This window comes from Salmo salar, chromosome 21 (assembly GCF_965601325.2).
Source record: "Salmo salar chromosome 21, fSalSal1, whole genome shotgun sequence".
Taxonomy (NCBI): domain Eukaryota; kingdom Metazoa; phylum Chordata; class Actinopteri; order Salmoniformes; family Salmonidae; genus Salmo; species Salmo salar.
Window position 1 is genome coordinate 31,067,217 of NC_138311.1, and position 15,375 is coordinate 31,082,591.

The 15,375-nt window shown below is 40.7% G+C and overlaps 1 protein-coding gene across 2 annotated transcripts in view; it reads left to right on the top strand.

Moving 5' to 3' along the window:
* Positions 1-15,375, top strand: part of LOC106582087 (mannosyl-oligosaccharide 1,2-alpha-mannosidase IB) — a 142,344-nt gene that overhangs the window by 49,373 nt on the left and 77,596 nt on the right. The window lies entirely within an intron of this gene.

Consider the following 15,375-nt stretch of genomic DNA (forward strand, 5'->3'; position numbering starts at 1 on the left):
CTTACTCGCTATCTCTACCTGCTCTTGTCTTTTTCTGTCTCTATCTTTGTCTCGCTCTTTCTATCCCTCTTTTCCTTTCTCTGCTTTATCTGCATAGATACTCTTTATGTAGTGCTGTCTTTTTGCGTCCTTCTCTCTCTCTCTCTCTCGCTTTCTGTCTCCCTCATCTCTCCCTTCCCTCTTTCTGTGCCTCTGCTCCAGTCCTGGCCTTGCTTCTCCAGGAAGTTGTCCAAGAGATGTGATTTACTCTAAAAGGATGTCACCCTCACGGTTCTCTGCAAGGCGCGCTTTGAAAAAGCGATCAGCCGGGGAAATAATGTCTTCATATAACGTGCCCAAGAGCTCAGCCCACAACAGGCAACGTCACGCTCCTCCTTTTCAAAAATCGGATGATATTTAGAACAAAAGCCACATTACAGCAGCAGAGTGCTCAGATTCTGAAATTACAAGGTGATGTGTCCTCGGAGGCACAGGTGATGAAATCCACTTTTCCTTCCACTTCAGTGTGTACGTATCAGAACTGGTTATGAATTTCCCAGAATTCTTAATAATAAAATCTGCCTTTCTCATCAACCCTAAGAGCTGAAGAGATATACACATATCAGTGATTGTGGACGAGCGGAAAGAGAGAGGGGCAGAGATTTTAATCTCGTCCAGACTGACTTTAGTAACACTGGGCAACTCTCTGGGACTGGAGTCCGTTCCAAGGCAAGGTCGGGCCGTATAATGTGGCATGATTAATAAATCTACAGAGGTATCTACACCACTCAATATTCAAATGAGGAGAGAGTCTAATCGACAATCTGTAGTGATACAACACCAGACCCAATTTTCTCTAGGCAGAGGGAGATGGGTTTATATTAGCCTCCTCCTTGGTTCTAAAGGCAGACACCATGATAGATAGTGGGTAGAAATGACTACATAATTATCCTTGTGTGGATAGAACATTATCAACATAAGCAATGTCAGCGTAGGACAGACTGCATGACCTCTGCTGCATGACCTAAACACACGGTTCTGTACGTATTGGAAAATGAAATGCTGACAGTTACTGTAATTCTTTTTTTTTTTTTTTTTTAAGAAAATACGAAGTGTTGGTATTCCTGATTTCCATATATTATCATGAGCACTGGCGTAGCGCATTTTCTCTGGACTAGGGTTTGGCTGTATCCAGATGTTCATATAAACTAGTTGGGTGTCAATTACTAGAATGCTTACATAATTAGCACAAGTAATAGCGAATTTCCATGGAGGCTGCTAGCTAAATATGCAAACGGCAAAACACAGTAGAAAGCTAACACATTATGATGCCCCGTCACCTTATTAATTCAGCCACTTACTTAGATAACTATCATGTTAAACTTGGGGGTTGCGTTAACGCAGAATTCTGCGTTTTCAAGCAGGAATAAAATATAAAACGCATAAGAAATAACTTGCTGGGATTTGTAAAAGCAGATCTAAACGGCTTCTTATTGTTATTTCTGCTTGGTATCAGACTAATTTTGTGCTTCAGTTGAACTCCGATGAGAATCAGAAACGGGCATTCTATCAGCAGACAGAGCTCTGACTGATGTGCAGCTACTTTTCCTGTTTTCGCATCGTTTTCTCTAGTAAAATGCAAGATTAATCTGAAGCAAAACATTAGGAACTGTTGTCATCTGACGAAAATGAAGCTATTTTCTGCGATCACGATTGACTGGTCCCTCTCCAAGGCATTCCTAGTCGATCAACAAACATTTATGTAAAAAAAACTAAAACACTGATAAAGCCTTGCATTCCTATTATTTTTTAAATGTATTTGCGCAGTTGTTAGAAGGTGCGCTAGATTCAGCAGCCCTGGCGCCAGGAAGGCAAAGTGCCATAGACTGTTAAAAGAGAACTCGAACTCACAGCAAAGTTCATACTGTGATAATAAAATAAAATAAAAAAACGTGACTAGAGTCTCAATGAATACAGCAGAGCTGCTGTTTTTGAGTAAGTTAATGTTTAAGTTATTCAGCACAGTCAACACTTTTATAAGCCTTAAAATGTGCGTACTGCAGCTGCAATGAATGAGTTTAACAAAGTGTTCCGATAAGCTTGCATTGTTATTGTTAGCGGCTTGTATTTTTTAATATCGAGGAATATTTCACTTTCTCTGGTCGTAGGAGTAACAACATGAATTGGTGCGTGAGGCAGAAATAATGCAATGCGACTTCAGTTTTGCCATCAGCTGGACTGTGTCCCCTTTTCTCAGCCTCATCGTTGCCCCCTCCCTCCCATCAGACTGACTATCAGATGCAGTCCTGTAATTTTTTTTAAAATATATATAATATTATGTTCACTCAGCTGGGTCTCACGAGGAATACAACAAATGATCTATTACAAGTGTAATCAAATACCAATAAAAAAACATAATATTTCAAAATTGTCTGAGAAGAACAACATTGGCAGGGCAATTCAAGCTTAGCCAAAATGCAGTGATAATGTATTGGGCCTGTAGCCTACTGCACAAACCTCATTGCTACCAAACAGTTTTTAAATTGTTAATGTTACAAAATCTGAAGTCATGTTTATAAAAAAAAGAAAGAAAAAAAAAAGAATCTGAGCGGTAGATCTTGGCTTGTATTTTGACTCAGAGATCTTGTCTCAGAAAAGGTTGGTGACCACTGTCCTAACGTATTGCACAAGTTGACTGCAGGTATTTACTACAAATATTAAAATATATTGAAAAACTTAAAATAAGTGGTTTCAATGGCATTGATGGTATTTAAAAACCATCCTGTGGCTATTTCCAAATACCCCAGTTTACGGTATACCACCCAAGCCTACTCTGGACAACCTCAAAGTTGGAGTTTGGGCCCCCCACTCCCTAAAATGTTTTATCTAATGTGTCAGCCACTCACAAAGTATATACTATCGATCACTGTCCATGGTTCTGAAATTGCGACGTCTACGTGGCTGTCTATCGATAAGCTATCAGACTATGTGGCGCCAGTGCTTGTAGTAGCCTATAGATTTGCTTTAATTGATACAGGTTTTTTTTTTGGAGGGGGGGGGGGGGTCATTTTCTCATGTTAAGCCTTACGTTTATGTTTCACGAAGCTATAGGCTTACAGTGTCACAATGCTGCTATTTAGATTCCTGGCTTGTTCAGTAATTCAAGTGGAAATTCAGACATTGCAGATTGTAAAATACATTTTCGACGTACCGGCATACTAATCAGTAATCAATAGAGGTTTTTATTAATGGAAAATAAATATGAAAATGTATTGTTTAGATGAGTATTCAAACCCCTAAATCAATACATGTTAGAATCACATTTGGCAGTGATTACATCTGTGAGTCTTTCTGGGTAAGTCTCTAAGAGCTTTGCACAGCTAGATTATACAATATTTTGCATTTATTATTCAAATATTCTTCAAGCTCTGCCAAAATCAAGTTGCTTTTTGATCATTGCTAGACTGTCATTTTCAAGTCTTGTCATTAGATTTTTAAGCAGGTTTTAAGTCAACTGTAACTAGTACACTCAGGAACATTCAATGTTGTCTTGGTAAGCAACCTAGTGTATATTTGACCTGAAACCCACCTCTTTAAGGAATACCTGGGATAGGATAAAGTAATCCTTCTACCCATCCTCAGTTTTCTCCTGTCACATCCATTAAACTCTAACTGTTTCAAAGTCACCATTGACCTCATGATGATACATTGTATCTGAGTTGTTTCCTTCCTCTCCGGCAACCGAGTTAGGAAGAGCGCCTTTATCTTTGTTGTGACTGGGTGTATTGATACACCATACAAAGTGTAATTAATAACTGCACTATGATCAAAGGGATATTCAATGTCTGCTTAAATTTTTTTTTTTTAAATGTTTTATCTACCAATAGGTGCCCTTTGCAAAGCATTGGAAAAGCACTCTGGTCTTTGTGGTTGAATCTGTGCTTGAAATTCACTGCTTGACTGAGGGACCTTACAGATAATTGTATGTGTGGGGTACAGAGATGGGGTAGTCATTTAAAAATCATGTTAACCATTATTATTGCACACAGAGTGAATTCATGCAACTTGTGACTTTTTTAGCAAATTATTACTCCTAGGTTGAATATTTTATTGACTCAAGACATTTCAGCTTTTAATTGTTTTATTAATATGTAAACATTTCTAAATACCTAATTTGTAAATATCTAATTCCACTTTGACATTATGGGATATTGTGTGTAGATCAGTGACACAAAATATCAATGTAATACATTTGAAATTCAGGCTGTAACACAACAAAATGTGTAAAAAGTCGAGGGTTGTGAATACTTTCTGAAGGCCCTGTATATACAGGATTTATCTGGTAGCCTATTTATATTACACATTGGAACTCGAAATCCACGCTGTCGGGACTATCCGTCTCATCACTCGTAGGCTTACCAGTGTTAACAAAAGGGGGGTCGCTCTCATGAGCGCCGCTGAGTCTTTGGCAGTCATCAGCTTGGTTTTCTGGGAGAGGAACTGTCACCATCCTTGAGGGGAGGAAAAAGAAGCAAGGCCACTGACATTGCCGGGCCTGGGCAGTGAGATCTGTCGGGACTGGAAGGCTGCTAGTGCTAGCTGCTGCATAAGTAGACCTACTAGCTTCCACCTGTGATGGCGTTTCATCAGTCGAGGACGAGCTGGTAGCGTTGCTGAATTTCGGCAATTTGGCACGAGTTTGGACTTACCTTTTTGTTTATCCATCTTGAACAACGCACTCACACTCCATCCTAGTCTGACCTGATTCACCTAACTTTTTTTTACTTGACAGCCAATTAGGCGAGGAGGCTGAGGCAGGTTGTCGTCGGCGCCGCTGAGAAATGGGCTAATTAGGTGCATGACAACTAAATCTTCTGTCTGACTCTCATGTAGATTGGACAATACAAACACTTTGCTTGCTACATGTGGATTTATTTATTTATTTTTGGCTTTTCCGTCTCGCTCCGCTGATAGGAATACTGGGGGGTTCTACTAAGCTATATGGAGTTGTTTTAAGAAGATCATACCAAGGATAATTTTGACTATTTATTTTGAATTTCAAGACCCCTTGAAGTAAACATTTTTATAATGATATTTGATAAAAATCTTTTTTGCCCTGATTAGCCCATACAAACGCATTGAATAACATATTCTCTACATGGAACAACAGATAGTCCCCCCCCAAAAAAAATCTAAAATAAGTTTGTTCTGAAGTGTCTGTCCTATATCTGAGAGATATAAGAAAGATCAGGAAATATTTGTTTATTTTTTTAAACATATATTTAACCCTATATTTTTGGCACTAAACCTTCTCCATATACTTCCATTCATTTTTTCAACTGGTACCAGGGGACATTCAGACTAGTCTTGTGAGGCCTGCATTCTAGAGCAAAATGGAAAACATCTCATGTTTTTCTCCTGTTAGAAGGTGAACCTTTTGTCCCAGTCTGAGGTCCTGAGCGCTCTGGAGCAGGTTTTCATCAAGGATCTCTCTGTACTTTGCTCCTTTCATCTTTCCCTTGATCAACCAACCAAAAAACATCCCCACAGCATGATATTGCCACCATCATGCTTCACCGTAGCGATGGTGCCAGGTTTCCTCCAGACGTGACGCTAGGCATGTAGGCCAAAGTGTTCAATCTTGGTTTCATCAGACCAGAGAATCGTGTTTCTAATTGTCTGAAAGGCTGTTTGTCCATGAGTGGCCCAGCCAGAGCCTGGACTTGAACCTGATCGAACATCTCTGGAGAGACCTGAAAACTCTAAGCCGGCTGTCATGTGCCTTTTACTGAGGAGTAGCTTCCATCTGGAGACTCTGCCATAAAGGTCTGATTGGTGCTGCAGAGATGGTTGTTCTTCTGGAAGGTTCTCCCATCTCCACAGAGGAATTCTTGAGCTCTGTCAGAGTGACCATCGAGTTCTTGGTCACCTCCCTGACCAAGGCCCTTCTCCCATGATTGCTCAGTTTGGCTGGGTGGCCAGCTCTAGGAAGAGTCTTGGTGGTTTCAAACTTCTTCCATTTAAGAATGATGGAGGCCACTGTGTTGGGGACCTTGAATGCTGCAGAAACTTTTTGGTACCCTTCCTCAGATCTGTGCCTCGACACAATCCTGTCTGGAGCTCTACGGACAATTTCTTGCAATGCAAATAGTCTCTGTAGCCATTTGATTAGCTGTTCAGGACTCTTATGGCTTGGGGGTAGAAGCTGTTTAGAAGCCTCTTGAAACCTAGACTTGGCGCTCTGATACCGCTTGCCGTGCGGTAGCAGAGAGAACAGTCTATGACTAGGGTGGCTGGAGTCTTTGACAATTTTTAGGGCCTTCTTCTGACACCGCCTGGTATAGAGGCCGTACGCTTTACCATCTGTAGTGCCTTGCGGTCGAAGGCTGAGCAGTTGCCATACCAGGCAGTGATGCAACCCGTCAGGATGCTCTCGACGGTGCAGCTGTAAAACCTTTTGAGGATCTGAGGACCCATGCCAAATCTTTTCAGTCTCATGCGGGGGAATAGGTTTTGTCGTGCCCTCTTCACAACTGTCTTGGTGTCCTTGGACCATGTTAGTTTGTTGGTGATGTGGATGCCAAGGAACTTGAAGCTCTCAACCTCCTCCCCTACAGCCCCGCCGATGAGAATGGGGGCGTGCTCGGTCCTCCTTTTCCTGTAGTCCACAATCATCTCCTTTTGTCACGTTGAGGGAGAGGTTGTTGTCCTTACACCACACGGTCAGGTCTCTGACCTCCTCCCTTTAGGCTGTCTCATCGTTGTCGTGATCAGGCCTACCAAATGCTTAATGCAGTGCATGCAACAATAGAGTTGAATAAAATAATATTTAGTCATCTAGCACACTCCAAAGGATCAGTATGGTGGAAATAACTATTTCCACCCTAGAAACTAAAATTAGCATACCTTGTTGGACAAATCCAGGTAGTGACTCCTGGTTTAAGTAAAATGTATTCCGTTGGTGCCTATTGAACATGACCCAAGACAAGCATCATGATTCCACTACTTATAAGGCAACTCCTATAGTCTCTATGTGCCATTAACACCATACATGCTATACTTCCTGAGTATTATCAATATCATCAAAAACGTAATTTGGTAACGGAAATGAGTAAAATAGATTAGGATCGGTTTCACTCTTCCCATTCCCCAATCAATCCATCAGTTTTAAAAATCATTCAGTTTCCAAAACCCAATTAATTATCCAACCCAAATTTAGCATGACATTGTTCAGTGATTCACATTAGTCCTATCACTCAAAGGCAAAACCCCTCAATTTATCACACATTGACATTGGCAGGATGCGCATTTATATTAACCTCTTAGTTAGCAGTATTTACACCGCCGGATAAAAAACGTACCCGATTTAATCTGGTTACTACTCCTACCCAGTAACTAGAATATGCATATACTTATTAGATATGGATAGAAAACACCCTAAAGTTTCTAAAACTGTTTGAATGGTGTCTGTGAGTATAACAGAACTCATATGGCAGGCAAAAACCTGAGAGATTCCTTTACAGGAAGTGGCCTGTCTGACCATTTATTGGCTTTCTTTGACATCTCTTTCCAAAACAAAGGATCTCTGCGGTAACGTGACACTTCCCACGGCTCCAATAGGCTCTCAGAGCCCGGGAAAAAGCTGAATGTCGTCATTCCAGCCCCAGGCTGAAACACATTATCGCCTTTGTCAAGTGGCCGTTCAGGGGACAGTGGGCTTAGGCGCGTGCACTGGTCGCCCCCGTCTTTCTTTTTTTCCCTCTGTTTACCGAAACGCAGATTCCCGGTCGGAATATTATCGCTTTTTTACGAGATAAATTGCATAAAAATTTATTTTAAACAGCGGTTGACATGCTTCGAAGTACGGTAATGGAATATTTAGACATTTTTTGTCACGAAATGCGCCATGCTCGTAACCCTGATTTACCATTTCGGATAGTGTCTAGAACGCACGAACAAAACGCCGCTATTTGGATATAACGATGGATTATTTTGGACCAAACCAACATTTGTTATTGAAGTAGCAGTCCTGGGAGTGCATTCTGACGAAGAACACCAAAGGTAATAACATTTTTGTTATAGTAAATCTGATTTTGGTGAAGGCTAAACTTGCTGGGTGTCTAAATAGCTAGCCCGTGATGGCTGGGCTATGTACTTAGAATATTGCAAAATGTGCTTTCACCAAAAAGCTATTTTAAAATCGGACATATCGAGTGCATAGAGGAGTTCTGTATCTATAATTCTTAAAATAATTGTTATGCTTTTTGTGAACGTTTATCGTGAGTAATTTAGTAAATTGTTAGTAAATTCCCCGGAAGTTTGCGGGGGGTATGCTAGTTCTGAACGTCACATGCTAATGTAAAAAGCTGTTTTTTGATATAAATATGAACTTGATTGAACAAAACATGCATGTATTGTATAACATAATGTCCTAGGGTTGTCATCTGCTGAAGATCATCAAAGGTTAGTGCTGCATTTAGCTGTGGTTTGGGTTTATGTGACATTATATGCTAGCTTGAAAAATGGGTGATTATTTCTGGCTGGGTACTCTGCTGACATAATCTAATGTTTTGCTTTCGTTGTAAAGCCTTTTTGAAATCGGACAGTGTGGTTAGATTAACGAGAGTCTTGTCTTTAAATAGCTGTAAAATAGTCATATGTTTGAGAAATTGAAGTAATAGCATTTCTAAGGTATTTGAAAATCGCGCCACAGGATTCAACTGGCTGTTACGTAGGTGGGACGATTTGGTGCCACCTAGCCCAGAGAGGTTAACATATAGTATAGTTATCCTATAATTCTACTATTAACTTTCTTATCACGATTATAATTACAGATCAGTATCTTAATGCATTCTTAATCTAAATTACTATACATTTGTATAGTGTGTAGACCTCTACAATCAATCTGATACCCCAAAATAAACTATTTTAGACAAGTCGTAATCAATTTTGGGCACAGTTGACCAATCCCCCCTTCGGGCACTCAATCTTCTGTCGTCTTCTTCATTGTCTTCTTCAGAAAGCTTTACAGTTCAAAGTGGATGGCCCATGATAATGTCCCAATTTCAATGTCTTACCTGGGCTGCCACCACCTTTACCACACATTATGTCTTGTCCATTTGTCAACCAGTATACTAGCAACATAAGATACGTTTGGTACAGATCTGTCCCCATGCTCACTCCACGTGGACTCCTGTCACACTCCTGAGAGAAAAGCAGTTGACAGCTTAGATCGGATGCTGTACACCGGTTGCTGGGTCGGACTCAGGTCTCTTGGTAGAAGTGGTGCGGACAGGGTCGTAATGAACACCTTTGTCGCTTTTCTTCAGCCAGTTAGAGGGGGTTCTGAGGTACACGCACTGTTCGGTCCAATTGTCTCTTCGATGCCTTAACCTGTTGAGGACAGACGTTCCGCTAGCGGAACCCCGTTCCGCCTGCGGAACCCCTAGCCAACAGCCAATGGCATCGCACGGCGTGAAATACAAAACCAACTAAAATACCACAATTCAATTTTCTAAAACAATCAACTATTTTACACCATTTTAAAGATACGACTCTCGTTAATCTACCACATTGTCTGATTTCAAAAAGGCATTACAGCGAAAGCAAAACATTAGATTATGTTAGGAGAGTACATAGACACAAATAATCACACAGCCATTTTCCAAGCAACCATATATGTCACATAAACCCAAACCACAGCTAAATGCAGCACTAACCTTTGATGATCTTCATCAGATGACACTCCTAGGACATTATGTTATACAATACATGCATGTTTTGTTCAATCAAGTTCATATTTATATCAAAAAACAGCTTTTTACATTAGCATGTGATGTTCAGAACTAGCATACCCACTGAAAACTTCCGGTGAATTTACTAAATTACTCACGATAAACATTGACAAAATACATAATTATTTTAAGAATTATAGATACAGAACTCCTTTATGCAATCGCTATGTCCGATTTTAAAATAGCTTTTCGGCGAAAGCACATTTTGCAATATTCTGAGTACATAGCTCGGCCATCACAGGCTAGCTAATGTTGTTTTGGTTCCAAATAATCCATAGTTATATCCAAATAGTTCCATTTTGTTCGTGCGTTCAGGTCACTATCCGAAGGGTGACGCGCGAGCGCATTTCGTGACAAAAAATGTCAAAATATTCCATTACCGTACTTAGAAGCATGTCAAACGCTGTTTCAAATTAATTTCTATGCTATTTTTCTCGTAAAATAGCGATAATATTCCAACCGGGCAACGTTGTATTCATTCAAAGGCTGAAAGAAAAAAAATTGAGAAGTCTCGTGACCGCGCATCTCCAGTCTCACTGTCCCCAGGCTGACCACTCACAAACAGAGCTGCTGTACTTTGCCCAGAGACAGCAGACACCCCATTCCACTTTCTGGCGGCTTTAGAGAGCCAATGGAAGCCTTAGAAAGTGTCACGTTACAGCACAGATGCTGTAATGTTGATAGAGATGCAACAGAAGGACAACAAATTGTCAGACAGGGCACTTCCTGTATGGAATCTTCTCAGGTTTTGGCCTGTCATATGAGTTCTGTTATACTCAGACACCATTCAAACAGTTTTAGAAACTTTACAGTGTTTTCTATCCAAATCTACTAATTATATGCATATTCTAGTTTCTGGGCAGGAGTAGTAACCAGATTAAATCGGGTACATTTTTTTTATCCGGCCGTGAAAATACTGCCTCCTATCCCAAAGAAGTTAAGACACCGACTGACGTCACTTTTCATGATAAGCTCAAGAGAGGACAGATCAGAACAACAGTTTAGTTCAGTTAATTTTTGATTTTTGAGAAATCCCAACAATCCAGCAGACCTAATCTGGTGAGATTTGAATCAAAACAGAACAGAACAAACAACACAACAATACACTCCTTCACATATCACTCAATACACTCCTTCACATATCACTCAATACACTCCGACATATCACTTAAGGTGTGTAAACTTCAATCCAAAACCTCAGAGGACTCCCCCATTTTGACACATGACTCCCAATGTGAGTAATGTGTAAAAAAAAAACTACAACAAAAAACACTACTACTGGTTAAAAATAAAACAAAATAATTTCAAATAACAAAATAGAATTAGAATCACTACCCTTAACTCCATAAAGAAAAATAATTGTACACATACGGTCATAGGAAAATAGACTTAAGACAGCCTACCCTTAGTCAAAGGCAACACCCTCTCCTTCTCCACGTTGGTCCGAGTCAAAAATATGGCTAAGAACTATAAACTTCATCTTAATTATCAATATTACAAATGACCTTTTCAATCAGAATTACAAACGACCTTAAATTCATTATCCAAATGGCTTTCCAATGAGGGTGATCAAACCACACTGGGAAGTCAGGTCAGAGGTCATTCAAACCCTCCAAAGAAGTGTTTATTACTATATTAGACAAATGAATGAAAAACAGTCAAACCTTTCGTACTTAGTGTATGTAAACTTCTGACCCACTGGAATTGTGATACAGTGAAATAATCTGTCTGTAAACAATTGTTGGAAAAATGACGTGTCTTGCACACAGTAGATGTCCTAACCGACTTGCCAAAACTATAGTTTGTTATAGTTTGTTAAAACTATAGTTTGTTACACCAGCTCTGTCAGGAGGAATGGGCCAAAATTCACCCAACTTATTGTGGGAAGCTTGTGGAAGGCTACCCGACACTTTTGACCCAAGTTAAACAATTTAAAGGCAATGCTACCAAATACTAATTGAGTGTATGTAAACTTCTGACCCACTGGGAATGTGATGATAGAAAGAAAAGCTGAAATAAATCATTCTCTACTATTATTCTGACATTTCACATTCTTAAAATAAAGTGGTGATCCTAACTGACTTAAAATAGGGAATTTTTACTAGGATTAAATGTCAGGAATTGTGAAGACCTGATTTTAAATGTATTTGGCTAAGGTTTATGTAAACTTCCGACTTCAACTGTATGTAAACATTATTAAGTGAATGAGATACCATAGAATAGTATAGAGTACAGTATATACATATGATATGAGTAAAGCAAGATATGTAAACATTAAGTGAATGAGATACCGTAGAATAGTATGGAATACAGTATATACATATCAGATGAGTAATGCCAGATATGTAAAAATTATTAAAGTGACTAGTGTTCCATTCCTTAAAGTGGCCAGTGATTCTTAGTCTATACCACAGAATGCTTCAATACAACACTCACAAAGAGTAACCCAGGGCATACCTGGCTAGCACATTTTAAAATAATTGGATTTCACCACTTCTGAGGGACACTTAGACACTTTTCAGAACAAGTTTTTTTTTTTCTCCAATAGGGCTTCACCAAGTACCGTGTTTCACACAGAACCCACAGTAACCCTGGCCCCTCACCCCTATAGTTCGCACCAATCCCCGCTGTGATCAATTCAGTGTCAGGGCGGCTCTAAGTCGCCCGCAACCGACCAAAGTCAAGGGATCTGAATACTTTCCTAATGCACTGTATATCCAGTATTTGAGGCCCATGTGTGAATTAAACCCACAATCTTAGTGTTCTTAGTTACCATGCTCAAACCAACACATCCAGAACCATGAGGTTGGCTGTGAGTTTCTTACACATTTTTCTGGCTCAGAGATAAATCACTAGAGGTTGGTCTGTGTGTTTCTCCATCTCTGTGGAGCGTGGGTTTTATTTAACAGACACTGAGAACCCCACCACAAGCTGTCGTTTCCTAATGCTTCCCTCCCCAAGCCCAGAGTTAGACAGGCAGGATGGCTGCTAACCAACGAGCAGAAGGCCTTCAACAGTCACTGGGAATCAAAGCCAAGAGTAGGGAAGACCACAGTTGGGAACATAGCTAGCACTGTCTTATTGCAGTGTGTAGATTCGCCCTCTTTTTGCTGAGGCACATTATTCCTCTGTCTTAGTGTGATTTGTGTATCCCTCATCAGTGCTCCCATGGTCTCAGTGAAGAAGCTGAGGATCAGCTAAGCTGGAGAAGAATGAGGACACCTGAGAGCAGGAACCAGACCGAACCAGAGCCAACCAAAACCCTCTCTCTTTTCAAAGCCAGATATAAATACTTGCAATGCCACTTAACACATTACCGTTCTGGTCTGCGTCCCAAATGGCACCCTTTTCCCTTTATAGTGCACTACTTTTGACTAGGGCCCATAGGGTGCACCACATAGGGAATAGGGTGCTGTTTGGGACACATCCCTGGCCTTGTCTCACGCTACATGCAGCGGCATGGTAACGTATGTGTGTATGTCTGCAATGAACTTGACATTCAATATGTGCTCAAGAGGGTAACCTAACCTGAAGGAGCAGCATCTGTTGAAACGCACCATACAGTCATGCATGAAGGGAGAGTTTCATTGGCTATGGCATTTTAGAATCAGACTCCCTACTACAGAAGTGATCTTGAATGCTGGTCAATATGTTACGCCAGTCAGTCAATTCATTAATGGCTGTTGGATTTTAGACTCTAGACATGATATTGAGTGCTGGTCATAATGTTACAACAACAAGCTGTCATTGTGTCATGTTAGTGGTACACTAAGTGAAATGTCCAGTCACTGTGTATAATGTTAATATACAGTTCCAGTCAAATGTTTGGATACACCTGATCATTCCAGGATTTTTCTTTTCTTTTTACTATTTTCTACATTGTGGAGTAATAGTGAAGACATCAACTATGCAATAACACAACAAAAGTGTTAGACAAATCAAAATGGATTTTAGATTCTTCAAAGTAGCCACCCTTTGCCTTAATGACAGCTTTGTACACTCTTGGCATTCTCTCAACCAGCTTCACTTGGAATGCTTTCCCAACAGTCTTGAAGGAGTTCCCATATGCTGAGCACTTGTTGGCTGCTTTTCCTTCACTCTGCGGTCCGACTCATCCCAAACCATCTCAATTTGGTTGTGGTCGGGGATTGCGGAGGCCAGGTCATCTGATGCAGCACTCCATCACTCTCCTTCTTGGTCAAATAGCCCTTACACAGCATACTTTTCATACATTTCATGGATTCTTTTTTTTTGTACTGGCCCCCCGTGGGAATCGAACCCACAACCCTGGCGTTGCACACACTATGCTGGCGTTGCAAACACCATGCTCTACCAACTGAGCCACCCACCCCTACCTTGTCACAACACAACTGATTGGCTCAAACACATTAATAAGGAAAGAAATTCCACAAATTAACTTTAAACAAGGCACACATGTTAATTGAAATGCATTCCCGGTGACTACCTCATGAAGCTGGTTGAGAGAAAGCCAAGAGTGTGCTAAGCTGTCATCAAGGCAAAGTGTTGCTACTTTGAAGAATCTCAAATATAAAATAGATTTTAATTTATCACTTTTTTGGTTACTACATGATTCCATATGTGTTATTTCATAGTTTTGATGTCTTCACTATTATTCTACAATGTAAAAAATTAAGAAAAGCCCTTGAAAATGTGTGTCCAAACTTTTGACTGGTACTGTACATTTGAATATTCAGTTTCTGTAAATCCTATATTTTTTAACAGATGGGCCAATCAGCATTTGATAAACCGGCCAATTAGAGGTCTACCTCGCCATCAGGAGCCAATGGTTAAGTGGTGTTTTCCCAGTGTGTTAATGTGATTTATAATCTGCTGTGTGGAGACCGAGTGCGTCAGCAAGCCAAGAACACAATGAAACTCCTGGCCATGTGTTTTATTGGCTTTGCTCCCTTCCTCCTTTGCCTTGGTGCAAAGGAGGAGGAGAGGCTGGCAGAGGAGAGCGAAAGGAGAGGAGGGGACTCTGGCTCAAACAGGAGGAAAACCTGGTCTCACATTTTTGGATGGCTGCCATGGCAGACAGAGACAGACCAACAGGGTGAGAAAATGTCCTCCTGGGATAGCTAATCCCACCAGACTAGGGTGATGAATTAGGAGGAAAAAGGGAAATGTTGAGCGTGCAGTAGAGATTTGGGAAAGCGTGACTCTCTGTCAGTCAACAGCGTCATCCTCACAGTTTCCCTTGAATTTCCCTTGCGTCTCCTCTTCTCTCCTTTGGTCAACATCACTGTCTTCGTGTCAAGGCTTGCCTCACCATCCTGTCTCTTTCTCCCTCTTTATTCTCAGTTCATCTCTTACGGCTCCTCTGTAAAGGTCATATTAAGAATACAGACGTGAAACACAATGAAAAAGATTAGAGAGAGGAGCCCTACGGCGCCAATTTGCCAATGTTGTCTGAAGAGAAGTAGTTACACGGCAAACACACACAGAGACTGTGTCTCGTCCACCCAGCCATGGTGTGAGATGTGTGGTGAGGGACCTGCTGGCCATTGACCTAGAAACTGAGTGACAGAGGAACTGACAGGGTTATGGTCACACCAGGGGCTGGGGCTTGGGGTGTGTAAAG